The 27646-nt window shown below is 41.1% G+C and overlaps 1 protein-coding gene across 1 annotated transcript in view; it reads left to right on the forward strand.

Moving 5' to 3' along the window:
• The window catches only part of LOC126203935 (microspherule protein 1), a 354642-nt gene that overhangs the window by 275427 nt on the left and 51569 nt on the right, over positions 1 to 27646 (forward strand). The gene's annotated exons all lie outside the window — the stretch shown is intronic.

Genomic DNA, 27646 nt, shown 5'->3' on the forward strand with positions numbered 1-27646 from the left:
GTTCTCTGTAAGTTGGGCTTGAAAGTTGAACAGAGGCCGAGCAGTACCCACGGAAGTGCTTTGGACCAGAGGCAGTTGTGGCACCTGAGCAGCATATTTAGAGTGTGGTGCCACCATTCCACTCGCCTGTTGCTTTGTGGGTGGTAGGCTGTGGTGTGAATTTTCTTTATGCCACAGACGTTACAGAAAATGGTGAACAGGGAAGACTCAAACTGCCGACCCTGATGGTTGGACAACCGAACATAGCAATCGATGAGAAGTTAAAACCCTTTGCCAAGGTCTCGGCAGTCATGTCAGGTAAGGAGACTGCCTCTACTCAGTGGTATGTGCGGTCTATTGTGGATAGAATGTATCTGTGGCCCTCCAACTGTAGATGAGGACCGATAAGATAGATATGCACATGATGAAATCGTCCAGGAGGGATGTCGAACTTGCCCTGTGGTGGGGTGGTGTGGCGGCCGATTTTGTTGAGTTGGCAGGGGACGCAGCTGCATGCCCAGGTCTGACAGTCCTGGTTTATGTTTTTCCAAACGAAACGCTCAGAGACGAGCTGTGTAGTGCCGCAGGTGCCATGGTGAGCGAGGTTATGCAGAGCGTCGAAGGCCTGCCAGAGCAGGGGGAGGGTGGGAGAAACGGGCGTAAGGTACTGGTACAAGAGTCGCACCACACCTCATCCACAATGTCGGGGAATTTAGCTTTAGTAAACACAAGGGATGTTAGAGGGACCGTGAGGAGAGCTTGAGATTCCTCATCGGATGCTTTTTAGGGCGGCCGGGTTGGATAAGTCAATGACGTGTGAAATAGTATTGATCCGCGAAAACAATCTCCGGCAATGTTGTCCATGCCTTTGATGTATCGAACGTCAGTTGTGAATTGGGAGACTAGATCTAAGTGACGGAAACCCCGAGGGGTGAGTCCTCGGGGGGAGGGGGGTTGCAAACAGCGTCTGCGAGTGGTTTGTGATCCGTGAGGATGAAGAACGAGCGACCCTCCACGTCGGGGCGGAAGTGTTTGACGGCCTCGTACACCGCAAGTTCTCTATCGAAAGCGGAGTATTTCTTCTGAGCTGTTGATAGTTTTTTAGAGAAGAAATGAAGAAGGTAAACTGTGTCTGCCTTGCGTTGCTATAGTACCGCGTCCACTGCGATGTCACCGGCGTCCGTAGTGAACAACTCGGCCGAGGGGTCGGGGTGGGCGAGTGTCACGGCATGAGCTAAAGAAGTCTTTAATGTATTGAAAGCCTCCAGCATAGGAGCAATCCAGCGAACGGGTTTGCGTCCTGAAGTCTGTTTAGATGACAGTGAGTCTGTCAGTGGGGCCTGCACGGCGGCGGCAGAAGGCAGGTGACGACGGTAGTAATTTATTGTGCCCAGGAAACGTCGGAGTTCTTTGTAAGTAGCAGGGGGCGGCAGTGAAATCATGACGTGTACGCGAGATTTGGGACGCTGAAAGTGACGGAAGGCTGACGAAGCTGGAATTTTTCTTTGTTGACCTCGACGTCGTTAGAGTTCAAGGTCTAGAGGACCATGGATAAATGATTTTCTGTCCCTCAGCTGACTTGCTTTCGTCCAGATATGCGAAGCAAAACTCTAACTGTCGTAAGATGGAATCAATGAAACACTGCCACGCTGGCGCCGCGATTTGTAGGCCGAATGGCAGGAAGTTGTATCGGAACAAACCAAGTGGCGTGATAATAGCTGTTTTAGGGATGTCATCCGGCGCTACAGGAATCTGGTGGTAGGCACGTTTACAGTCAATAACACTGAAGATTGTAGCGCCCGATAACATATGAGTGAAATCATTTATGTTAGGCACAGGGTAATTGTCCATGACAGTACAAGCGTTTAAATGTCTGTAGTCGCTGCACATTCGGAAAGAATCATCATGTTTGAGGACGAGGTGGATCGGTGAAGACCAGTTGCTGTCTGACGGTTGCCGGATACCTGCCTCTAAAAGTTTGTTAATTTGCTGCCGGGCTGCGCGCAGTTTAATAGGGTTGAGGCGTCTAACCTTGTGCCTAATAGGAGGGCCGGCAGGGGTAACTATCTTGTGTGTCGTTCTGTCAGTGATGGAAGAAATTGAGAACTGCACATGAGAGTGATCAATGTCCTGACACGTAGTTTTTGGATAGGTAGAGTGCGACAAGGCGTAGCTGTTGGTGTGAGTGGGAAAAGGAAGCAGGAACGTCACATGTCTAGTACGTGAGTGTGGCGTGTGCTTGTTTGGAGAGCGTGGCTGTGCGTGCAACATGGAGCGGGTGGGAATGCACGGCGAGTGTCTGCTGTCAACCTTGCACTTGGTACCCGGAGAGAGGGGGAATGTTTATCAACACGCGAGGTGGCTGCCAGCCTGGGGGGCGAGCTCGTATCACGCGCGCTGTCTGACACATATGGCAGTGAACGTGGCGAGCGCGTCGGGGATGCGGAGTCTACTGGACGCAGATCGTCAGACGCAATTAATGTTTTTGGACTGACCTGATGAGTGTCAGAGCTGGTCTCTTCTGGAGAAACACAATTAAGTGGCAGGACTGTGAACTGCAGTTACAGCAGCGAGGTATGAGCCGTGATGAGCTCGTTGTAAGTGTGTGCTATTCGTTGTTTCAGCTCGTCATTTTCCAGGTGGAGTTGTGCCACCAAGTCGTGTTCTGACAGTAGGTTAGTGATGCAGGCCACAATGTCGCCCAGGAGGGTGGAGCACTTGCATACCAACTCACATGTCGTGGGAGAGACAGAACATGGAACATAAGTGCTGGAGCACAGTATCTCAGTGTTAGTGGGATGGTGAAGCACTGAGCCATGAACTACATTTGGAGAGAGATTCTAATGGGACAAAAAATCCATACCGCGAATTGGTTCATCGATGTCAGCAATGTAGAAAGACCATGGAAAACACAGAGAAGGAGATATGTGCACCATAACTTTGGGACAGAGCCTGAGGTTTGTAACATTGGTGCATTGACACCTCGTAGAAGTGACTTCATCGGTGAAAACACGGGGGGAGCTGTCTAAGTAGGTATGATAGACACGTCAGCACCAGTGCCGACTAGGAAAACGAGCCGCGAGGAAATGTCAGCCATGTATAAACGACTGCTCGAGCGGGTTGATGAGTGGACGGAGTGCAATGTATGAGGACACCTGTGAGGTTCCCCGCAGGGCTCAGAGTCTTTTAGGTCCTGCAGTCGGCGTTTGGGTGCTGGCAAGATAACCGCCACTTCTTGGCATTATCACCGAAAATCTTGCGGTACCATCAGTACGGTTGAGTCGAATGCAGTGGTGGTGGTGACTGCGGCAGTGGAGGAGGCTTGTCCTCGTTCATTTGTTCCGGCATGTATACTGGCACGTATGATGTGTGGCCAACCTTGTAGTGCTCGGACAGTGGAGAGAGCGAGTGGGTACTGCCAGGCAATGTAGCAGGCGTGGAGGTAGAGCGAGCCCTGCCTCTCTCAGCACATGGCCGGTAAGCACGAGCAGTTGTGCGAACTAGTGGTGAGTGGTGAGCTGGTTAGTGTCGCCGTGGCAATGAATACGGTTGGTCTGCGATGCGGAGACGAGAGCCGATTGACTCAAAGGAGTGCGGTAGCAGCTGGATCTGTAGGTCGGTAGGCAATTTGGCAGACCACACCGTCCACAGAGTGACGTCTGGCATGGTATGCTCACCTACAAGTAACCGAAGGCGGCGCCAGAGTTGTGATGGAATTCGTTCACCCAGATGTTCCTCGTACAAGATATTGATGATTAATTCATGTGGGGAGCAGGCGAGTCGTTCCATGATCGTTTTCTTCGTGAACTCGTACGTCACTGGAGGCAAAGGAGTAGATCGCAAATTAAGTCCGAGTGATCATGGAGGTGCGTGAAGCGACACAGGACTTTAGAGTTGTCGTTGGACACGAGATGCAACTCGAAAATGTGTTCAACAAGCGCAAACCATAATACAGGGTTGTCTTCGTATAAAGGTGGCAACTTCAGCAGATGACCTGGGGGAGGGGACGAAGGTGGCTTCGGTGTCCCTCGGAAAACTGGCTGGTCCATGGTAGGAGAGGCCATACTGCAGTAGGCGTGGGTGTGTTACTGGCAAGAACATCTGTAGCAATGGCAGGTTGCATTGCCCTTGACGTGTCACGAAAACATTACGCGGCTGGTGTGGTCGGTACCGTAGGAACGAGTAGTTGTGCGATACATGTAGGGGTCCCGTAAACTGGACCGTAAGTTACAGATACTGATTTGAATATGCCCACCTCGGGAATAACGCGGAAGGCCGGCGCGGCAGACACAGACGGAGCTGTGGGAGAGGCGAGCGGCTGAGCAATCGGAACCGGGCCCCCCTGCGAGTGTGTGTGTGGGGAGGGAGGGGGGGGAGGCAGGGGGCGTGGGTTGGTAACTCGTGTGACAAAAGGGTGAGTTCTCTGCACATGTTGAAAACATGCCCCATGGTTTCGGACTATGAATTACCAGTGTAACTTACGGAAGATCACTGCAGTGTGGTAAGACGCCCCTGGAAGGCGAAACTCCGAAAGATGTACTCGAACCCACGTGGCCGAAAAGTTGAGCAACAAGTCTGGGGGGTGATAAAGGAGAATTTTGGGCACGAAAATATCCATCGATAGTTTGCAAATGAGGCAAAACCGGAACAGGTCGCGATTGATAGTGGCCAGGTGCGTTTTGCACAAATGGCAGCGTTGCACACGGCACGACAGTAACTGTACGTGTGTGAATGTAGATCACTTTGAACATTATACGATCGATTTGCAGGTACACAGTTCTGAATATTATCCACTTCACACTTCAAATGTTGGCGAGCACAGTCCAGCGACACGAAACCTGAGTCCTTTGTTTGAGTTAATGGTGTAGCACGTGATTGTTGTAGAACAACAAAGTTTGATGTTAACGTGCTTAGAGATCGCAAATCAATACGGAGTAATGGAGAGATGGCAGTTGGCGAAGGATTGAAGGGGCCTCGCGGTCGTAGTTGGGCTTCCAAATCTTCGAACAAAGCGTTGAGTGAGGTGGTCATGGCGGCATGCGCATAACCTGTTGATTTACAAAACCCGGCGCGGAAGTCGCGGAAGACGTAGAAACTTCAGGTCACCAGTATGGGAACAGGATATGAATAGCGGCATATGGAATAAATTGTCCCCATTAATGTCTGCACATACGTATATTTCGACAATTATCATACACGTGCACAAAGTACAAGGTATAAGAACAGACTAAGTTAACATGGCGGCTCGGAAGAGCGACCTGAGTCCCAAAGATTAATGTTGTCTATGGTCGATATGACCTATCAACGCCACAAGATCATTAGCTTCATCACTCATTTACTACCTGTATACATTTTCTTTTCACAACAAGAACGCCTGTCTTGTAATGTCTGCCATTAGAGTTTCTTGAGCATCTCTGTAACGCTCTCGCACCAACAAATCGATGCCGTGACGAAACCTGCCGCTATTCGTTGGATCTTGTAATAAATCTCTTCTGTCAGTCCTACCTGGCAAGGGTCCCATATTGATTAACAATACTCAAGAATCACTTGAACAAGCGCTTAGTAAGCCACTTACTCCTTGGATGAGTTATATTCCCATCAGATTCTTCCTTTGAATCTCAGTGTATTATCTGCTTTTCCAGCTGTTTGTTTTATGCGATCAATCCACTTAAGGTCGCTCTGGATCGTTGCTCCTAGATATTTTACGGTAGATACTGTTTCCAGCCATTCGTCATCAATAGTGTAGTTATACAGTAGTGCATATCTTTTCCTCTAGATGCGCAATATGGTAAATTTATTTACGTTCAGAGTCAGCTGCCAGAGCCTGCACCATTTATTTATTTATTTACTTAGCATCCTACTATCTCATCATTATAAAAATAATATAGGATTTGTTATACATTGGCTTACCTAGAAAATAGGACATGAAAAGATTTACAATTATATGTCCATAAATAAAATATTATTACATATAATATGAAACCATACACATAACATTATTCAAAATATGCTAAATTAGAATAATAAATGAATACAAATTAGTTTTCAATGACCATTTTGGGTCATTAGGATGAAGGAAATAAGCTACTGTATATTGAATGCTGGTGATGTAAGTATTCCTTGACACTATAAAAACTCTTTCTAATTGACATTTTTAAGTTCTTTTTTTGAATATGTGGAATATTGGTATGCTTTTAATTTCCTTTGGTAGTGCACTAAACAAATTTTTGGATGATAAAGAACACTTTTTTGATACATAGCTTTTGTGCGACTATCTCTATGAAAGTCGTCTCTATTTCTCGTTTTATAGTTATGACTGATTAACAAAGAATTTTCCTGATGCACCTTCATAAAACATATACTTTCATAAATATAGATACATGGTAGAGTCATGATTTGTAGTTCCTTGAAAACTTTTTTACATGGTTTTCTGTGTGACATACCTCTGATTATCCCTGTTGCCCTCTTTTGAAGCACAAACGAGTGTTTGGCCAAACTGGTATTCCCCCAAACTATGATACCATATCTTAGTGTGCTATGTATGAGTGCAAAGTATGAACAACACTGCATCAATCCCCTGCAATCTTCTGACATTGCTAGCTGCATATAGCCAACTGCATCATCTGCGAGCAGTCTTAAAGAGCTTCCTAGATCATTTACGTACATTGTAAACTGTATGGTTGTATCACACTTACTTGGGATACTCCAGAAATTACATTTTCTTTATCGATTTTGTTCCATTTCAAGGAACGTGTTCTCTCTGCAAGGAGTCTTCAATCGAGTCGCAAATCTGGTCTAATACTCGATAATTTCTTTTTTTTCACTAAACAGCGATTCTGAACGGTGTCAAATGCCTTCCTGAAGTCAAGGAGCATGGCATCAACCTGAGCGCTGTTGTCTAGAGCCCTATGGATCTCTTGAAAACAGAGTTTCGCAAGATCTCTATTTACAGAATCCATGTTGATTTTTATAAAGGATATTTTTGTTCTCCAAAAAGTCATAATTCTTCAGCATAAAACACGTTCCATAATTCTACAACAGATTGACGTTAACGATATAGACATTCTTGAACGTCGAAATAATTGTTCCATGATCTGTAAAAATAGGTGCTGGTCGAGCATCTATTTGAAATTGGAAGTAATTGATTGCCTCGTAGATGTTAACAGTTTTCTGTTGTATGCACTCCACTACTGTTGGGCTGGCTGCAGACTTTTAGAGAAAAACTTGAGTGGCTCCCAGTGTTTGTTTACTTGCTACCCCAGGCACATTAGGAAAAATGGAGGAAATAATTTGTAAAGATGTGAAACTTTGGGAGAACACTCTTAGGAGATATGGTAGTAATAAACAGAAAAGCTGCCGCCCTAGCAGGTGAGCATCCCTGCCCCACCTCTTAATTCATTTTCTTATATCTTTTTCCAATTTTTAGTTCGTTTTTCGAAGACATCTATTATAAAAAAATATTTATAATGAAATTCTACTCAAAGAATGTCATATGCATGTTTTAAGCAAGATAATCACTAATCGAGACATTCCATCTGGAAGATTAAAAAGCCATTAGCCTATGAGCTTGGCATAATTTTCAATTTCGATTTTAATTCAGCTAAATTTTTCTCTTGTTTCTCCACCACTACCTGCGTTTTATATGTATAGAAACGTATATGTAGCTATTAAATGTTGGTACCAAAATATGAAAGTCAAAAGAGAGAAACTCCTTTTAAAACTGACGTTTATTGACTCAGAACAATTCTGCTATACAGTTTTTTCTTCAGTATTATGTACCTCAATATTTATATTGGAATCAAAATAATTTGTCATGAAAATTAAGAATTATTGCAGAATTAATCAACAGTTACTGACTTTATAATACATTTACAATAATCATATGTACAACACCTACATGACGAAAATACCACAATATCTGTTGGACTATCAAACAGTTGTTTACAATTACTTACAGAAAACCATCCTCCAGATCGTGTGTCAAATCACTGCAAGCCATGTTAGTGCAACTTTGTCCCCGATAGCTGTTACACATTGTTATGCAATGTATGCCAACCTCCACACACTTGCATTTCCTTCCACAGCCTTGAGTTGCAAAAAGTCAGTAGTAATATCCTGTGTTGAGCTCTTGTTTCATGTAAACTGGAGAGTGACAGAGAGGGAGAGATAGATAGATAGATAGATAGATAGATAGATAGATAGAGAAAGAGAGAGAGAGAGGTGAGTTTCATTATTTCCACCCTCAGTGTCTGGGGTCCAGACTGGACCCAAACCAAAGCTGGCCTTGTATACACACTTATTTGGAGTGTAGGCATGCTGTGTAAATGGTGGGTGGCAAATGATAGAGTATAACAGCATTGATTGCCTGGTCCATAAGTATGCTACATTACAAAATTAAAATCTGATATGATTTTAAGTGTCATCACTAGGGCTCTTTCCTGTTCCTATGTAGGCAGAGAGGATGAATTTTTCTCTAGCTTTTGCTGTGGCCTCAGAAGATGAAATTGGGTCACTGAATACTTGTGGAATGTTATGAAGAAGTGGGGACTGGTTAAATAGTTGAAAAACCTGCAACTTCCCTTTACCAAATGTGGCTGAAATACTGACATAAGCACTTTTCGCGTGAGAAATAAGATTTATTCCTTAAAGTCTTAGAGAAGGTACATATATCTTTAGAGCTGTAACATTTCATTCTGTTGCTGCCTTTACCTTCCTTCATCATAATAATATCTTTGTCATCTGGAGTAAGAGCTGTAAATAGCATCAGAAGCTCATCATCCTGACCACATGAGCATTTTTCCGAAGTTTTAAAACGTAAATTACTTCCCCTATTTACCATTCTTTGAGTAATTTGAGTGATGTAGGCTGGTGGAGCGCTGCTCCAGTTGTTGGCTAACTTACATCAAGGAGTATAGTTAAGTGTACATGAGATATCAGGTGAGTGAGTATCACTGCTTGACTTAAGCTCACCTGGATGTCACATAATGCCTTGTCCATTTCAGGTGCCCACTGAACAGGTTTGTGTCCATTGGCATCATGGACTGTGAGTGCATCCGTGAGTGGTGTCTGTATAGCCACAATTGCCAGGAGGTGATGGTGGTACAAATTTGCCGTATCCAAAAACTGTCACAGTTTCTGATATCTGCTTCCTTGGGTAGATACTTTAGCATTGTAACTTTATCAGCATTTGTATACTGTTGGCGAAACACGATGGCCCAGGAAGGTGAAGTGAGTCTTTCCAATGAAGCATCTGTTATTGTTTAATACTATTCCATGGTCAAACAGCCATTAGTATAGTTCGCACACATTTTGTTCATGCACTTGAGTAGTGCAGAGAACACTAAGATATTGTAAAAATAAGTGAAACAAAATGAAAGTCCTTTGAGTATGTTATTCACCAAAAACTGCCATATGTGAGCGACGTCTTTGGAGCCAAGAGGCACGTTAAAAATTCAAATACACCAAGTGGTGTAATGACTGCATAATTTGGTATGCTTCTATACGCTACTGGTTTCTGGTTATATGCTTTTTTATAGTCGTGGAAGCTAAAAAGGTTTTCACCAACTACTACACACATGAAGTCCTATGTGTTGGCGATTGGATACCTGCCTGGTACTGTTCTTGCATTTGAGGCACGATAATTGCAACAAGGTTTCCTCAGGCCATGTTGCTTGTGGTCAAGACGTCGGGGCGAAAACCTTGAATTGTCAGACCGGCAAATGATTCCAGTCTGCAACATTTCCTCAAAAATTGTCTTTGTCTCTGTCAACCATACTGGTTCAATTCTGCATGCACATTACATAGTTTGTACTGCCGCCTGGAACTGACTTTAGTATAGACGTTAAATGGACATTACAAAATACCCACATCTAACTCAGAAGGTGAATTGAACCAAGAATGTAATATTGAGTAGTGTGTATGTGTGTGTGTGTGTGTGTGTGTGTGTGTGTGTGTGTGTGTGTGATCTCGCAGAAAGAGACAAAGACATTGTAAAAAGTAGATGGCAAATTTTTTGTTTTGATAAAAATGTTTCATCTCTCTGGCTAGTACCGCTGCCCTGAATGGACACACTATTTTGCTCAACATGTAGCTCTCAAGATCTGTAACAACCATAGTTCCTTGGTTTGTGCTTGAAAATACATTTATTACTGTAAAGTTCAAAAAAATATTCTTTTGTTTGTGAAAAATTGGTAATCTTTCTTGGGTAATACAATATTAAGATCAGTGGATTATTGCCACTGTTGGCCACCTTTGCTGCATAATATTAATTTTCTTAAATACGACCCATAAAGCCAAGTTTTGCCAAAGAGAAGTGATAAATTCTTAACATCTGATGAGATATTGAATAACAGTCGTAAGAATTTTCAGATAATGCCTCAACTTTCAATTGTACCACATTGCATATGTTAAATATGTTACTTAACAGCAACTAAAACAGGGAAATTTACGTTGAGTAAATGATATTCAATGAACTTAACCAAATAAAATACACTCCTGGAAATGGAAAAAAGAACACATTGACACCGGTGTGTCAGACCCACCATACTTGCTCCGGACACTGCGAGAGGGCTGTACAAGCAATGATCACACGCACGGCACAGCGGACACACAAGGAACCGCGGTGTTGGCCGTCGAATGGCGCTAGCTGCGCAGCATTTTTGCACCGCCGCCGTCAGTGTCAGCCAGTTTGCCGTGGCATACGGAGCTCCATCGCAGTCTTTAACACTGGTAGCATGCCGCGACAGCGTGGACGTGAACCGTATGTGCAGTTGACGGACTTTGAGCGAGGGCGTATAGTGGGCATGCGGGAGGCCGGGTGGACGTACCGCCGAATTGCTCAACACGTGGGGCGTGAGGTCTCCACAGTACATCGATGTTGTCGCCAGTGGTCGGCGGAAGGTGCACGTGCCCGTCGACCTGGGACCGGACCGCAGCGACGCACGGATGCACGCCAAGACCGTAGGATCCTACGCAGTGCCATAGGGGACCGCACCGCCACTTCCCAGCAAATTAGGGACACTGTTGCTCCTGGGGTATCGGCGAGGACCATTCGCAACCGTCTTCATGAAGCTGGGCTACGGTCCCGCACACCGTTAGGCCGTATTCCGCTCACGCCCCAACATCGTGCAGCCCGCCTCCAGTGGTGTCGCGACAGGCGTGAATGGAGGGACGAATGGCGACGTGTCGTCTTCAGCGATGAGAGTCGCTTCTGCCTTGGTGCCAATGATGGTCGTATGCGTGTTTGGCGCCGTGCAGGTGAGCGCCACAATCAGGACTGCATACGACCGAGGCACACAGGGCCAACACCCGGCATCATGGTGTGGGGAGCGATCTCCTACACTGGCCGTACACCACTGGTGATCGTCGAGGGGACACTGAATAGTGCACGGTACATCCAAACCGTCATCGAACCCATCGTTCTACCATTCCTAGACCGGCAAGGGAACTTGCTGTTCCAACAGGACTATGCACGTCCGCATGTATCCCGTGCCACCCAACGTGCTCTAGAAGGTGTAAGTCAACTACCCTGGCCAGCAAGATCTCCGGATCTGTCCCCCATTGAGCATGTTTGGGACTGGATGAAGCGTCGTCTCACGCGGTCTGCACGTCCAGCACGAACGCTGGTCCAACTGAGGCGCCAGGTGGAAATGGCATGGCAAGCCGTTCCACAGGACTACATCCAGCATCTCTACGATCGTCTCCATGGGAGAATAGCAGCCTGCATTGCTGCGAAAGGTGGATATACACTGTACTAGTGCCGACATTGTGCATGCTCTGTTGCCTGTGTCTATGTGCCTGTGGTTCTGTCAGTGTGATCATGTGATGTATCTGACCCCAGGAATGTGTCAATAAAGTTTCCCCTTCCTGGGACAATGAATTCACGGTGTTCTTATTTCAATTTCCAGGAGTGTATGTATTGTCTACACAGACATCGAACCAAATACCTTATATAAATAAGAAAGCTCATGTTTTAAAGAATTTGTACTCCCTTGTGTAAGAAAAAAGGATTGTGTGTCACGTAACAGTGCCACACCTTTGCAAGGACATTTCGTAACAATATCGAAAGTAATACTTCTCAACGTTTATTTAAAAGTGAAGTCATTAATGTTACTAACTCTAGTTTTTACATCCAACGTGTTTAACGCAAAGACCATGTTAATATCTGGAATAAAAACAGCCACCAGTTGCGGAAGGTACTAGTCAAAAGCACCTGACCCATATAAATGGGCAGATGTCTTATTATCTACAAATAAGTATATACAGATAAATACAACATTCAAAAAATTGGGATTTTATAAAAAACATGACATACATACAGTGGTGATTATTACAATATGCAATAAAAGTACATCTACATCTATATGCTTACTCTGCAATTCACACTTAAGAGCCTGGCAGAGGGTTCATCGAAACATTTTCATACTATTTCTCTATCATTCCACTCTGAAATAGTGCGTGGGAAAAAGGGAACACCTAAATCTTTCCGTTCGAGCTCTGATTTCTCTTACTTTATTATGATGATCATTTCTCCCTACATAGGTGGGTGTCAAAAAACATTTTCGCATTTGGAAGAGGAAGTTGGTGATTGAAATTTCGTAAATAGATCTCGACGCAAAGAAAACCGCCTTTGTTTCAGTGACTGCCATCCCAACTTGCGTATCATATCAGTGTCACTTTCACCCCTATCGCACGATAATACGAAACGAGCTGCCCTTCTTTGCATTTTTTCGGTGTCCTCCGTCAATCCTACCTGGTAAGTATCCCACACCATGCAGCACTATTCCAGCAAAGGAAGGACAAGTGTAATGTAGGCTGTCTCTTTAGTGGGTTTGTCACATCTTCTAAGTGTTCTGCCAGGAAAGCACAGTCTTTGTTTCGCCTACCCCACAGTATTATCTATGTGGTCTTTCAAATTTAAGTTGGTCGTAATTGTAATTCCTAGGTATTTAGTCGAATTGACAGCGCTTAGATTTGTGTGATTTATCAAATACCCAAAATTTATCAGATTCCTTTTAGTACCCATGTGGATGACCTCGCACTTTTCTTTGTTTAGTACCAATTGCCACTTTTCGTACCATACAGAAATTCTCCTTAGATCATTTTGTAATGGAACTGATTGTCTGATGATTTTACTACGGTAAGTTACAGCGTCATCTGCAAACAATCTAAGGGGGCTGCTCAGATTATCACCTAGATCATTTATGTAAATCAGGAACAGCAGAGGGCCTATGACACTACCATGAGGAACGCCAGATGTCATTTCTGTTCTACTCGATGATTTACCGTCCATCACTACAAACTGTGACCTCTCTGAGAGGAAATCACGAATCCAGTCACATAACTGAGACAATACTCCATATGCACGCAATTTGATTAATAGTCGCTTGTGAGAAACTGTATCAAAAGCCTTCTGGAAATCTAGGAATATGGAATCGATCTGAGATCCCTTGTCGACAGCACTCATTACTTCATGGGAATAAAGAGTTAGCCGTGTTGCACAAGAACGATATTTTCTGAATCTGTGTTGGTTATGTATCAATAAGTCATTTTCTTCAAATGTGATTCATAATGTTCGAGTACAGTATATGCTCCAGAATCCTACTGCAAATTGAGGTCAGTGATATGGGTCTATAATTCAATGGGTTACTCCTATTTTCTTTCTTGAATATTGGTGTGACCTGTGCTACTTTCCAGTCTTTAGGAACAGACCTTTCGTCAAGTGAGTGGTTGCACATGATTGCTAAGAAAGGTGCTATTGTGTGTGCATACTCTGAAAGGAACGTGATTGGTATACCATCTGGACTGGATGACGCGTTTCTTAAGTGATTTGATTTGTTTTGCAACACCTGAGATATCTACTTTTATGTCACTCATGCTGACAGCTGTTCTGGTTTCGAATCCTGGAATATTTACTTCGTCTTCTTTCGTGAGGGAATTACAGAGAACTGTATTTAGTAACACCGCTTTAGTGCCACAATCATCAGTAACATTTCCATCACTATCGCATAGTGACGGTATTGACTGTTTCTTACACTTGTGTACTTTACATATTTCCAGAATCTCTTTGGGTTTTCTACCATATTTTGAGACAATGTTGTTGAAAGGTGCAGAACAAGTAAAATACAATGTTTACTGTGTGTGCTTAAAAAAAGAATAGTGCTTAACATCTAAGAGTTTATATAAAAATAAAATATATCTGTAAGGTAGGTTGACATAGCAACATATCAAGTATGTACAGTGTTTTTTTACTTTGTGTCTATGTATGTATGTTATTACATTCACATAAAGTAATAAAAAATTAAGATAAAATCACAGCAGGTTATGGGCCCAATGCAATAAGAAAATAGAAAAGCTAAAAATAGAAGACATGAAGAAGGAAGAAAAACAGTTAAAGATGTTTCAAGAAAACGAAGAATTTCGTGATATACAAGTGCTTAAAGATAGTAGTACATTCAATCTGTGGGATGTTGAAATTAGAATATTTAATATGCAAGACCTGTGTCTTATTATGGATGGAACTGAAACACTGGAAAATTGCAAAACTTTAGCAAAACAGACAAAATGGCAAAAAATGGACAGCAAGGTAAAACATTTTATAACAAGAACAATTGATAAAAAGGTAAAGCCACATGTACTGTGTTGTGAAACTTCCAAGGCAATGTATGATAAAGCAATTTATAAAAGAGGTGCATCGCATAGAACTCAGCAGTTGCTTCAAGAATTTTATAGTTTCAAGTACGATAAAACCAAACACATAGCTAGTAATATAAGTGCACTACAGAATATAGTATTTGAACTGAATTGTCTCCAGTCAGAAAAAATCATGGATATTATGATCATACCCAAGATATTGTCTATTTTGCCAGAAGAATACAAACAGTTTTCTCCAGCATGGGATTCGTCACCCAGTGGTGAGAAGACTATCGAAAATCTAATTGCAAGGCTTATGAAAGAAGAGGAACGACTGAAAACCAATAATCAAGAAGAGAATATTGTCTTTGATGTTGGGTTTACAAAAATAAAAGGAAAGATGTTGTTGTTGTGGTCTTCAGTCCTGAGACTGGTTTGATGCAGCTCTCCATGCTACTCTATCCTGTGCAAGCTTCTTCATCTCCCAGTACCTATTGCAACCTACATCCTTCTGAATCTGCTTAGTGTATTGATCTCTTGGTCTCCCTCTACGATTTTTACCCTCCACGCTGCCCTCCAATGCTAAATTTGTGATCCCTTGATGCCTCAAAACATGTCCTACCAACCGATCCCTTCTTCTAGTCAAGTTGTGCCACAAACTTCTCTTCTCCCCAATCCTATTCAATACCTCCTCATTAGTTACGTGATCTACCCACCTTATCTTCAGCATTCTTCTGTAGCACCACATTTCGAAAGCTTCTATTCTCTTCTTGTCCAAACTGGTTATCGTCCATGTTTCACTTCCATACATGGCTACACTCCATACAAATACTTTCAGAAACGACTTCCTGACACTTAAATCTATACTCGATGTTAACAAATTTCTCTTCTTCAGAAACGATTTCCTTGCCATTGCCAGTCTATATTTTATATCCTCTCTACTTTGACCATCATCAGTTATTTTACTCCCTAAATAGCAAAACTCCTTTACTACTTTAAGTGTCTCATTTCCTAATCTAATACCCTCAACATCACCCGATTTAATTTGACTACATTCCATTATCCTCGTTTTGCTTTTGTTGATGTTCATCTTATATCCTCCTTTCAAGACACTGTCCATTCCGTTCAACTGCTCTTCCAAGTCCTTTGCTGTCTCTGATAGAATTACAATGTCATCGGCGAACCTCAAAGTTTTTACTTCTTCTCCATGAATTTTAATACCTACTCTGAATTTTTCTTTTGTTTCCTTTGCTGCTTGCTCACTATACAGATTGAATAACAACATCGGGGAGAGGCTACAACCCTGTCTCACTCCTTTCCCAACCACTGCTTCCCTTTCATGTCCCTCGACTCTTATAACTGCCATCTGGTTTCTGTACAAATTGTAAATAGCCTTTCGCTCCCTGTATTTCACCCCTGCCACCTTCAGAATTCGAAAGAGAGTATTCCAGTCAACATTGTCAAAAGCTTTCTCTAAGTCTACAAATGCTAGAAACGTAGGTTTGCCTTTTCTTAATCTTTCTTCTAAGATAAGTCGTAAGGTTAGTATTGCCTCACATGTTCCAACATTTCTACGGAATCCAAACTGATCTTCCCCGAGGTCCGCTTCTATCAGTTTTTCCATTCGTCTGTAAAGAATTCGCGTTAGTATTTTGCAGCTGTGACTTATTAAACTGATAGTTCGGTAATTTTCACTTCTGTCAACACCTGCTTTCTTTGGGATTGGAATTATTATATTCTTCTTGAAGTCTGAGGGTATTTCGCCTGTCTCATACATCTTGCTCACCAGATGGTAGAGTTTTGTCATGACTGGCTCTCCCAAAGCCATCAGTAGTTCTAATGGAATGTTGTCTACTCCCGGGGCCTTGTTTCGACTCAGGTCTTTCAGTGCTCTGTCAAACTCTTCACGCAGTATCTTATCTCTCATTTCATCTTCATCTACATCCTCTTCCATTTCCATAATAGTGTCCTCAAGTACATCGCCCTTGTAAAAACCCTCTATATACTCCTTCCACCTTTCTGCCTTCCCTTCTTTGCTTAGAACTGGGTTTCCATCTGAGCTCTTGATATTCATACAAGTGGTTCTCTTCTCTCCAAAGGTCTCTTTAATTTTCCTGTAGGCAGTATCTATCTTACCCCTAGTGAGACAAGCCTCTACATCCTTACATTTGTCCTCTAGCCATCCCTGCTTAGCCATTTTGCACTTTCTGTCGATCTCATATTTGAGACGTTTGTATTCCCTTTTGCCTGCTTAATTTACTGCATTTTTATATTTTCTCCTCTCATCAATTAAATTCAATATTTCTTCTGTTACCCAAGGATTTCCATTAGCCCTCGTCTTTTTACCTACTTGATCCTCTGCTGCCTTCACTACTTCATTCCTCAGAGCTACCCATTCTTCTTCTACTGTGTTTCTTTCCCCCATTCCTGTCAATTGTTCCCTTATGCTCTCCCTGAAACTCTCTACAACCTCTGGTTCTTTCAGTTTATCCAGGTCCCATCTCCTTAAATTCCCACCTTTTTGCAGTTTCTTCAGTTTCAATCTGCAGTTCATAACCAATAGATTGTGGTCAGAATGCACATCTGCCCCTGGAAATGTCTTACAATTTAAAACCTGGTTCCTAAATCTCTGTCTTACCATTATATCATCTATCTGATACCTATTAGTATCTCCAGGATGCTTCCAGGTATACAACCTTCTTTTATGATTCTTGAACCAAGTGTTAGCTATGATTAAGTTATGCTCTGTGCAAAATTCTACAAGGCGGCTTCCTCTTTCATTTCTTCCCCCCAATCCATATTCACCTACTATGTTTCCTTCTCTCCTTTTCCTACTGACGAATTCCAGTCACCCATGACTATTAAATTTTCGTCTCCCTTCACTACCTGAATAATTTCTTTTATCTCGTCATATATTTCATCAATTTCTTCATCATCTGCAGAGCTAGTTGGCATATAAACTTGTACTACTGTAGTAGGCATGGGCTTTGTGTCTATCTTGGCCACAATAATGCGTTCACTATGCTGTTTGTAGTAGCTAACCCGCACTCCTATTTTTTTATTCATTATTAAACCTACTCCTGCATTACCCCTATTTGATTTTGTATTTATAACCCTGTAATCACCTGACCAAAAGTCTTGTTCCTCCTGCCACCGAACTTCACTAATTCCCACCATATCTAACTTTAACCTATCCATTTCCCTTTTTAAATTTTCTAACCTACCTGCCCGATTAAGGGATCTGACATTCCACGCTCCGATCCGTAGAATGCCAGATTTCTTTCTCCTGATAACGACGTCCTCTTGAGTAGTCCCCGCCCGGAGATCCGAATGGGGGACTATTTTACCTCCGGAATATTTTACCCAAGAGGACGCCATCATTATTTAATCGTACAGTAAAGCTGCATGTCCTCGGGAAAAATTACGGCTGTAGTTTCCCCTTGCTTTCAGCCGTTTGCAGTACCAGCACAGCAAGGCCGTTTTGGTTAATGTTACAAGGCCAGATCAGTCAATCATCCAGACTGTTGCCCCTGCAACTACTGAAAAGGCTGCTGCCCCTCTTCAGGAACCACATGTTTGTCTGGCCTCTCAACAGATACCCCTCCGTTGAGGTTGCACCTACGGTACGGCCATCTGTATCACTGAGGCACGCAAGCCTCCCCACCAACGGCAAGGTCCATGGTTAATGGGGGAATATAATTTGTAAAAATTGTGGTGGCCATGGACATTTTGCAAGAGAATGCAAGAAGCCAAAGAAGAGAGAACACTGCTCTATATGCAAGAGGAGTAATCACAAAGAAGAAGAGTGCTACTTTAAAAATAAAAATAATATTCAAGAACCAAAATTGAGATCTTATAAGCCCTGTTCTCGTTTCAAAAAGACTAACCACAAAGAAGAAGAAAGAAGATTGTTATTTTAAGAACAAAGACAGCAAAAGAATATCATTTTGCACTTTTGAAGACATAGAAGAAGATCTAGTCACTCAAGAAAACAAGAAACAAGACACTGATGAAGAAAAGAAGATGGAAGACACTGCACATATTGCATATCAATGTAACAAAGGAAAGATTTCACAAGAAACCAATGAGAAAGAAGATATGGTTATGGTTGTTGATAGTGCATGTACAGGACATTTGTGTAATGAAGTGGAAGTTAACAAATGTCAGACATTATGATAGTATTGTAAAAATTGCCGAACAAGGAGGATCAATGAAAATAGTTGCAACAGGAAACTTTGTAGGAGATAACTGTGTGCTAAAAGATGTTATATATGTTCCTGAACTGAGCAGAAATCTGATGTCTGTAAATGCAATCACTGAAAAAGATTGTACAGTCGTATTTACTAAACATTTTGTTCAAATCTATAAAGGTGAAATACCTGTTTTGAAAGGACAAAAAGCAAGAAATGGGTTGTATGAAGTGAACATTAAATCAGGAATGCAATCACAACTGACACAAAAAGGAAAACAAGAATTGCATAAGAAACTATGTCATCCAGGCATAAGCTGTACTTCAAAGATCAAGAGAATGTGTGAAGGAATTCCTAATAGTTTATGCTCAGCAGAACAATTGTGTGAAGCTTGGGCGAGAGGTAAATTAACAAGAAAAGCATTTTCTACTGTGAGAGAAAGAGCAACAAGACCTCTTGAAATCGTACATACTGATATCTGTGGAGAGATGGAACCCCCAACATTTAATGGATATAGGTATTACATGACAGTGTTAGATGATTTCACTCATTTCTGTGTCACCTACTTGTTAAGATATAAGTCAGAGGCTGAAACATTCATAAGAAGATATGTGTTAGAAAGTGAAAATAAGTTCAATGCAAAAGTGTCAAAAATAAGATGTGATACAGGTGGTAAATACACCAGCTGTGAGTTTAAGAATTGGTGTGAAGGAAAAGGAGTTGTGCTAGACTGTAGTATTCCTTATAGCCCTCAGCTCAATGGGAAAGCAGAGAGACTAAATCTGACAATAATGAACAAGGCAAGAGCTATGATATTCGATAGCAAACTAAAGAAAGAGCTATGGAGAGGCAGAGCTCACAGCTACATACTTAATCAATAGAAACCCAACTATGAATCAAAGCGCCACACCTGCAGAGAAGTGATTTGGGAAAATACCAAATCTGTCAAGACTTCAAATTTTTGGATCAAGAGTTTTTGACAAAAATTTAGGCTACTTGAAGAAACTAGATGTAAGCAGTAATGCATACATTTTTGATGGTTATGTACCAAATGGCTACAGACTGTTTGATGCAGAAAGAAGAAATATTGTTGTGTCAAGAGATGTTGAATTTGAGCAGAAAGTAACAAAAGAAATTCTACAGAAAAATCTTGTTATTGGTGAACTATCAAAAGATACTAGGAATCAAGAAAATGAAATAGAAGACCATGAAGATCAAGGAGAAGAAAATCAAGAAGTAATAACATGCAATGAAGACACAAGAAACTCCAACCTTAGGAAAAGAACTAGTTTGAAAAAACCTGTAAAATATAATGATTATGAAACAGCTTTACTTACCTATGAAGAATGTATGAGTGGTCCAGACAAAGATAATTGGTTAAAAGCAATTGAAGATGAAAAGAGATCTCTTCAACAGAATGAAATATGGAAGTTGGCTAGTCCAGAGAAAGCAAAAGGGGAAGAAATCTTAACAAGCAAATGGATCTTTAAAGTCAAAGATAATGGATGATATAAGGCCAGACTAGTTATCAGAGGTTGTCAACAAGAAAAGGATATAGATTTCAAGGAATTATTCAGCACAGTAGAAGATATATGTTCTTTGAGACTGTTGTTTGCGCTGGCAGCAGAGAAAAACATCCATATGAGAGTGTTTGATGTCAAAACAGCTTTTCTCTATGGGAAACTGGATGATAAAATTTTTATGAAGATATATGAAGGAAACAAAGAAGCTGGAAAAATCTGTGTTTTGAAAAAAGCTGTGTATGGATATAAACAAGCCTCATCCAGATGAAAAAAACTTTGACAGATTTCCTAAAATCAGAAGGAGTAATTCACTTGAAATCAGATCAGTACATATTTAAAGATGCAACTGAAGAAATGTACATGGTTATACATTTTGATGATAGAATCATAATAGGAAAAGTCTTGGAGAAAATTGAAAATATACTAAAGAAAATAAAGAAGAAATTTGAAATGGTTGTGGTAGAAAATCCAGATATGTGTTTAGGGATACAAATAATGAAGCCTGAGGACAGAATATTTTTACACCAAGAACAGTATGCAAAGAAAGTACTAGAAAAATTCAATATGACTGACTGTAAGGCCATGAAGATTCCATTACTTCCAGAGGGAAAGACAAATGAAGAAAATTAAGAAAACAAACACATTTAATTTGCATATTGTGAAGCCATAGGAAGCTTTATTTATTTTTCATGTAAAACCAGACCAGATCTTGCATTTACAGTAAATTATGAGAGCCGCTTCACAGAAGACCCCAAGAATAGGGCTTACAAAAATGTAAAAAAACTCTTAGATATCTACAAGGTTCCAAGAATTATGGTCTTTTCTATAAGAAAAAAGAAAGTGAAGAAGATGACAGTATTCGTCCAAATGTTTATTGTGATACCGATTGTGCACAAGATTTAAGAGACAGAAAAAGTACAAGTGCATACATAGTTCTTTATAATGGTGCTCCCATTAGTTGGTGTTCCAACAAGCAAAGTGTGACAGCTACTTCATCAACTGGGGCAGAATACATTTCAGCAGCAGAATGCACCAAAGAAATGAAACACATCAATACCATAATACAAGAGTTAACCAGAAGAAAAGTGAAAATCATTCTTCATGTAGACAATCAAAGTGCTATCCAAATGATCAAATCACGACAGTTGGTTAGACGAAGCAAACATATAGATGTAAAATTTCACTATGTTAGCGAACAATACATAGAAGATTTGTTCAAGATAAAATATTGTAATATGGAAGAACAATTAACAGACATACTGACCAAAGCTGTACAAAGATCAAAGTTTGAGAAATTTAGGAATGCTATTATGAAACAATTACCATGGCTGTGTGATAACTAAATTTGTGAAGCTTGTGATTTAGAATCATTAAAAATAATCATTGTACTTTAAGGGAGGATGTTCAAAGGTGCAGAGCAAGTAAAATACAATGTTTACTGTGTGTGCTTTAAAAAAAAGGATAGTGCTTAACATCTAAGAGTTTATATAAAAATAAAATATATCTGTAAGGTAGATTGACATAGCAACATATGAAGTGTGTATAGTGTTTTTTTTATTTTGTGTCTAAGTATGTGTGTTATTACAAGTTACAATAAAATTAAGATAAAAATCACAGCAAATTTTTCATTGTGGAAACTATTAAAAGCATGTCGCATTGACGTCTGCACTAAATTTTGAGCTTCCATGAAACTTAGCCAGTCTTGGGGATTTTGCGTTCTTCTGAATTTGGCATGCTTTTTTCGTTTCTTCTGCAACAGTGTTCTGACGTGTTTTGTGTACCATGGTGGATCAGTCCCATCTCTTATTAACTTATGTCGTATGAATCTATATATTGCTGTCGATACTGTATCTTTGAATTTTAGCCATATTTGGTCTACACTTACATAATTAGCTTGGAAGGAATAGAGACTCTCTCTTAGGAATGCATCAAGCGAATTTTTGTCTGCTGATTTAAATAGATATATTTTGGGTTTATTTTTAGTGGTTTTGGTTGATATGGTTTTGAGGCTCGCTACAATGACCTTGTGTTCACTAATCCCTGTATCCGTCATCACGCTCCCTATTAGATCAGGATTATGTGTGTTTTCGCAACCACTCACAATTGGTGTGGTCTCATGAACTAATTGTTCAAAGTAATTCTCAGAGAAAACATTTAGTACAATTTCGGAAAATGTTTTCTGTCTTCCACCAGCTCTGAACATGTATTTTCGCCAACAAATCGAGGGTAGATTGAAGTCTCCACCAATTATAACTGTATGAGTGGGATACTTGTTTGTAATTAGATTCAAGTTCAGCTATTATGTCATCTGAGTCGGAGGGGGGGGGGGGGTTGGAAGAAAGAGCCAATATTATTTTGGTACGGCTGTTGGGTATAACCTCTACCTATATTAATTTGCAAGAATATCTATTTCAACTTCACTACAAGGTAAACTACTACCAACAGACACAAACACACCACCACCTACTTTATTTAATCTGTCCTTTCTTGACACGATTTGCGCCTCTGTAAAAATTTCGGCAGAATTTATATCTGGCTTTAGCCAGGTTTCTGTTCCTATAACGATTTCAGCTTCAGTACTTTCTTTCAGCACTTGAAGCTCTGGTACTTTTGCAACACAGCTACGACAATTTACAACTACAATACCGACTGTTGCTTGGTCGATTCTCGTCGTTTCTTTGCCCAGTACTCTTTGAGACTGGTGCCCTTTTTGATCGTTCCTGAGACAGTCTAACCTAAAAAACCGCCCAGTCCACGCCACACAGCCCCTGCTACCCGTGTAGCCGTCTCCTGCGTGTAGTGGACACCTGACATATTTAGCGGAACCCAAAACCCCACCACCCTATGACACAAGTCGAGGAATCTGCAGCCTACATGGTCGCAGAACCGTCTGAGCCTCTGATTCAAATCCTCCACTTGGCTCTGTACCAAAGGTCCGCAATCGGTCCTGTCGACGATACGTAGATGGTGAGCTCTGCCTTCATCTTCCTAGCAAAACTGGCAGTCTTCACCAACTCAGATACCCGCCAGAAACCAGAGAGAATCTCTTCCGATCCATAGCAACACATGTCATTAGTGCCAACATGAGCCACCACCTGCAGTTGGCTGCACCCTGTACCCTTCGTGGCATCCGGTAGGACCCTTTCCACATCTTGGACCCATCCTTAGCTGCCATATCCCTAAGGCGCTCCATCACCCACCTAACATTGGAGCTCCCAATGACAAGCAATCCCACCCTCTGCACTTGTCCAGACCTCTCAGGAAGACCGACCACTGCCGCAACAGGCGAAGCCGCCCTTACTGGCTCAGAAGTACTTTCAGCAGTGGGCAGTACCTCAGACCTATTATGGAGGCGTAAGGGTACAGCCTTGCGGTCAGCACCAACTTTCGCCTTCAGCCCAGAGATTCGCGACCCCGCCACAGTTCGCCAATCACCGTCAGGCAAGTGACGACCGGCAGGGACTTCCGAATCTGAGGGCGCAGTGGCATCAGCGATCCCAGGCGATGCTACAGGTTCCATAGACGCCAAATCGCTCACCTAGGGTGTCCCAACGTCACCGCGGCCCAGGGCAACAGCCTGGAGCCTATCGACCACGGCCAACACAGTTTCCAGCTGTTTACGGACAGTGGCCAATTATCCCTGAATCCATACACAACAGGCGCAGTCCTTATCCATCCCTAACAATTTTTTTCCTCTCTTTTATCTCACAAGCCGTTCAAAACAAACAGATGACTGACGACAACGCCAATTTACACTATATGGATACTAAAACTCTCAAGTACTATAATACGCCAGAAATTTGTGAATTAAACTATGCAAGTACCCAAAAACACGCAAAGAAATTAAGAATTAAACTATAAAACAAATAAGTGAGTTAAGAGTGCGACTTGCTGCTGGCTGCTGCTTATCCAACAGCAGCAGGGAGCAAGTACATCCACTTTTTATCACAAATGAAAACTGAAAGTCCACATGCAACATGCAGCAGAATGGTCGACTGGCCAAGAGCCTAACATGGACACTGATGCATTTCAAAAACGCCAGAAGTAAATAATTTTATTTTTCAATTGCAGCTTGTCGTTTAAAATTGGATCCTTATTGTTGAAACTGTGTTTAAAAATTTTGAAGTCCTTTCAATAAATTCAACCTACATCCTTTGTCATCTCTGTCTCACTCAGCTGTTCAGTACAGGATGTTAAATCAAACACCTTTCATATGGCTAATTTCCAAAGTGATATTTTATTTGGCTACCAGTTTCAGTGATTTACTACACCATATTCAGGTCCCGTGACCAACGTGTAGGAAGATTCCAACCTTGTTTGTGTCAAAACAGGTCCAAGCATTCAAATATCGGTATCTGTAGATTTCTGACTGATCACCTCAACTATCATCCGTTGGCAGATGAACCGTCTGCTCGTAGACAGTCCGCATAGTTTTCTTCACAAGTTCGCCCGTTTCTTGCACGCAAAGATTAAAGAATCTTATGTTTGTGAGAAACGCTATTCGGTGAAAAATTCTGAAGACTTGATCAGTGGATTAGCTAATATTAAATGCACTCCTCAGACAAAATTACTTTCCTTCCATGTAGTTAGCTTATACACTAATGACTCAGTAGTCACAACTCTGGAATCAGTAGAGAAGAAACTGCTAACCCACAAGAAATTACAGAACTCATGGGTCTGCTTAGGATCGCTCTGAAATATAACTATCTCAACATTGACAATAAATTGTACACAAAGCCCTTTGCTTTAGCCATGGCTAGTCCCTAGCAAAGATTTTCTTAAATTCTTTCGAAGTGAAGTGCTGTATTTTAAAGGAAATGCCGCAATACTGAATAACATTAGATTCTATGCACGGTTTGTCGATGACATAGTCATCATTTTGAAGCAGGCCCCCACAACCGCATGAGTGCTCGACTGTGAAGAGCGGACAAATTGAATAGCTGGCCGGCGGCCATTAGAGTGGTAAACTGATGCGCGGAGTTCGAAAGTTTATGCATCGCTTTTGGTTGTAAAATGCCTTCCCTTGAGTTAGGTCACAAACATAATGCCTCATTTAAATACGTTACTACAATATAGTTTTTAATTTATGAACAAGCAGCAACTAGTCACTGTTTATGAATTTATTTTACGTACTACATGGAATCTGCCGTAGCTAAAAGTTATGCACTGGACCCCCTAGCATTTTTCGTAGTTCATTTTATTTCCGATAGATGTACACAAAATGCATCAAAATACTCAAAGATTTGCCCACTATGTTAATAGATATTTTCTGACTCTACCTTGCTTTAGATTTTATGACGAGAAGTGCATTATATATGGCGTAGTGCTTTGGCAAGTCACGACCAAATTATCAAGTTTCGACCTAACCTAGACCATGAAAACACTACCGATCAGCCAGCTACAACAAACAAGACTTCAGGTAGGCATCCAGTATCGCACTAGTCACAATATTTACTTTCGAAGACGTACACTTCAGTTTATATGTGTGGTTTTTTCATATAATAAATAAAACTAAACAACTGTTCCATCGAGAGAAGTTGTGAAATCAGATTACAATTACACACATTCAGTTGCATTTTATAACGATAAAAAGCCTGCTAACTCAAATTTCGTGTTGCTTGCAGGTCAACCTCTTTGAAACTTTTATAGTTAAAATAAAATGTGGTTCACAAACAAAAATTTATCTTCTGCTGTATATGGTTTGGAAAACGAAAGATAGATGGAACAGCATCATCTTTCAGCTTTCTGCGATTTACGTAATTTTCAAGGAAACAACTTTCTTCAAAATGATCGGAACATATAAAATGGTATTCTGTCGGTCGGAAATCTTGCCTCCTGACAGCGTGTAACCATTTTTGTAACAGCTGTGGTTTTGAGAAAGGAAACCTGCAAATATATGCACAGACATTATGCTAATACCGTGTTACAAAAACATTTACTAAGCAAGTGCACTGACATACAAAACAACTTAAAATATCCACATACCTGTGAAATGTAATATTCGTTCCTTTCTCGAATTTATTTGTGCAATTAATCGCTGCACAACTCTTTACCATTGTACTTCTTTTGATTGGAACGTAGAGACAGTAGAATTACAAGTAACAAATACTGTATGTACGCCCCAACAAATATACTATGTTGAATCAGGGTCTTCATGAACAACAGTACTACACAACACATCAGAATACAACCACTATAATGGCGTCCAGCCGAAGGTTCAAATTATCCCGCGACTGCAGCGCCATCAGTGAGTCTAGTTATTTTTTACAAGGTCTTTGTTTTGAAGGTACAAACGATGAATTAGATCAACTGTTTCTCGAATTCAATCAGTTTCGCGAACAAAATTGTATTTACCAAAGAACAGTAGCAGAGAACTGAATTACCTTTATCATACATTACGAGTACATGACGACAAAATAGACTTCAATATCTACAAGAAAACTTTTTCTGGTATTATTATTCCACCTGACTCAACAATTTCCCAAGCCCATAAACTGGCCATCTCCCATTGTAGTATCCATCGAGCATTGTTTGCTTCATTAACACCTGAAAGCTTGTGAGATGAGATGAAATTAATTAAATCGATAGCCACCAATAACAGCTATAATCCCTCAGTAGTTGATAGCATTTTCGATGAACAAACCTCTAAAAACCGTTCCACATATGGTGATAGTAAATGGCAAGATGTGAATGGGAAAAATACTTTATCTCTTTTCTAAGTAATATTTCGTATAAAATTAGACGACTTCTTTCTAAGAAATGTAGCTGCAATGTGCCTTTTTCAACTAGTAACAATGTGAGAGGAAAGATAACACAACTTAGAATGTAAAGAAGATTCCTTTCCACAATTGGCTGTTAATAAGATAATATGTAACGAATGCCCATGTTTTTATATTGGTCAGATGGGGAGGAAAATTAAAAATAGGTGTTACGAACATTTACTGGTCAAAGGAGGTATTAGCATTCATGGCTCCACATGCACTGAACATCTCGTTCAAAGCGGATATTCCGCTAGTAATTTGGAAGATTGTGTTATTTTGCATAACTCTTCATAAGCGTTCCCAATAAAATGTTGTACAAGTTTCTAAAATCATGGCACTTTGCGTGTAATTTTTATAAGAATAGTTGTCCCATTGAAACAATTTTTGATGCTTGCTGTCATTCACTGTCTCTAGAATTTGTGATATAAAAAGTTTTCAGCATGTAAAATGTAAATTGTGACTTATTTTAATAATTAATAACTTCTGGCCTTTTTGAAATGTATCAGTGCCCATTTCAGGCTCTTGATCAGTCGGCCCCTCTGCTGTGTTTTGCACATGGCCA

This window comes from Schistocerca nitens, chromosome 9 (assembly GCF_023898315.1).
Source record: "Schistocerca nitens isolate TAMUIC-IGC-003100 chromosome 9, iqSchNite1.1, whole genome shotgun sequence".
Lineage (NCBI taxonomy): Eukaryota > Metazoa > Arthropoda > Insecta > Orthoptera > Acrididae > Schistocerca > Schistocerca nitens.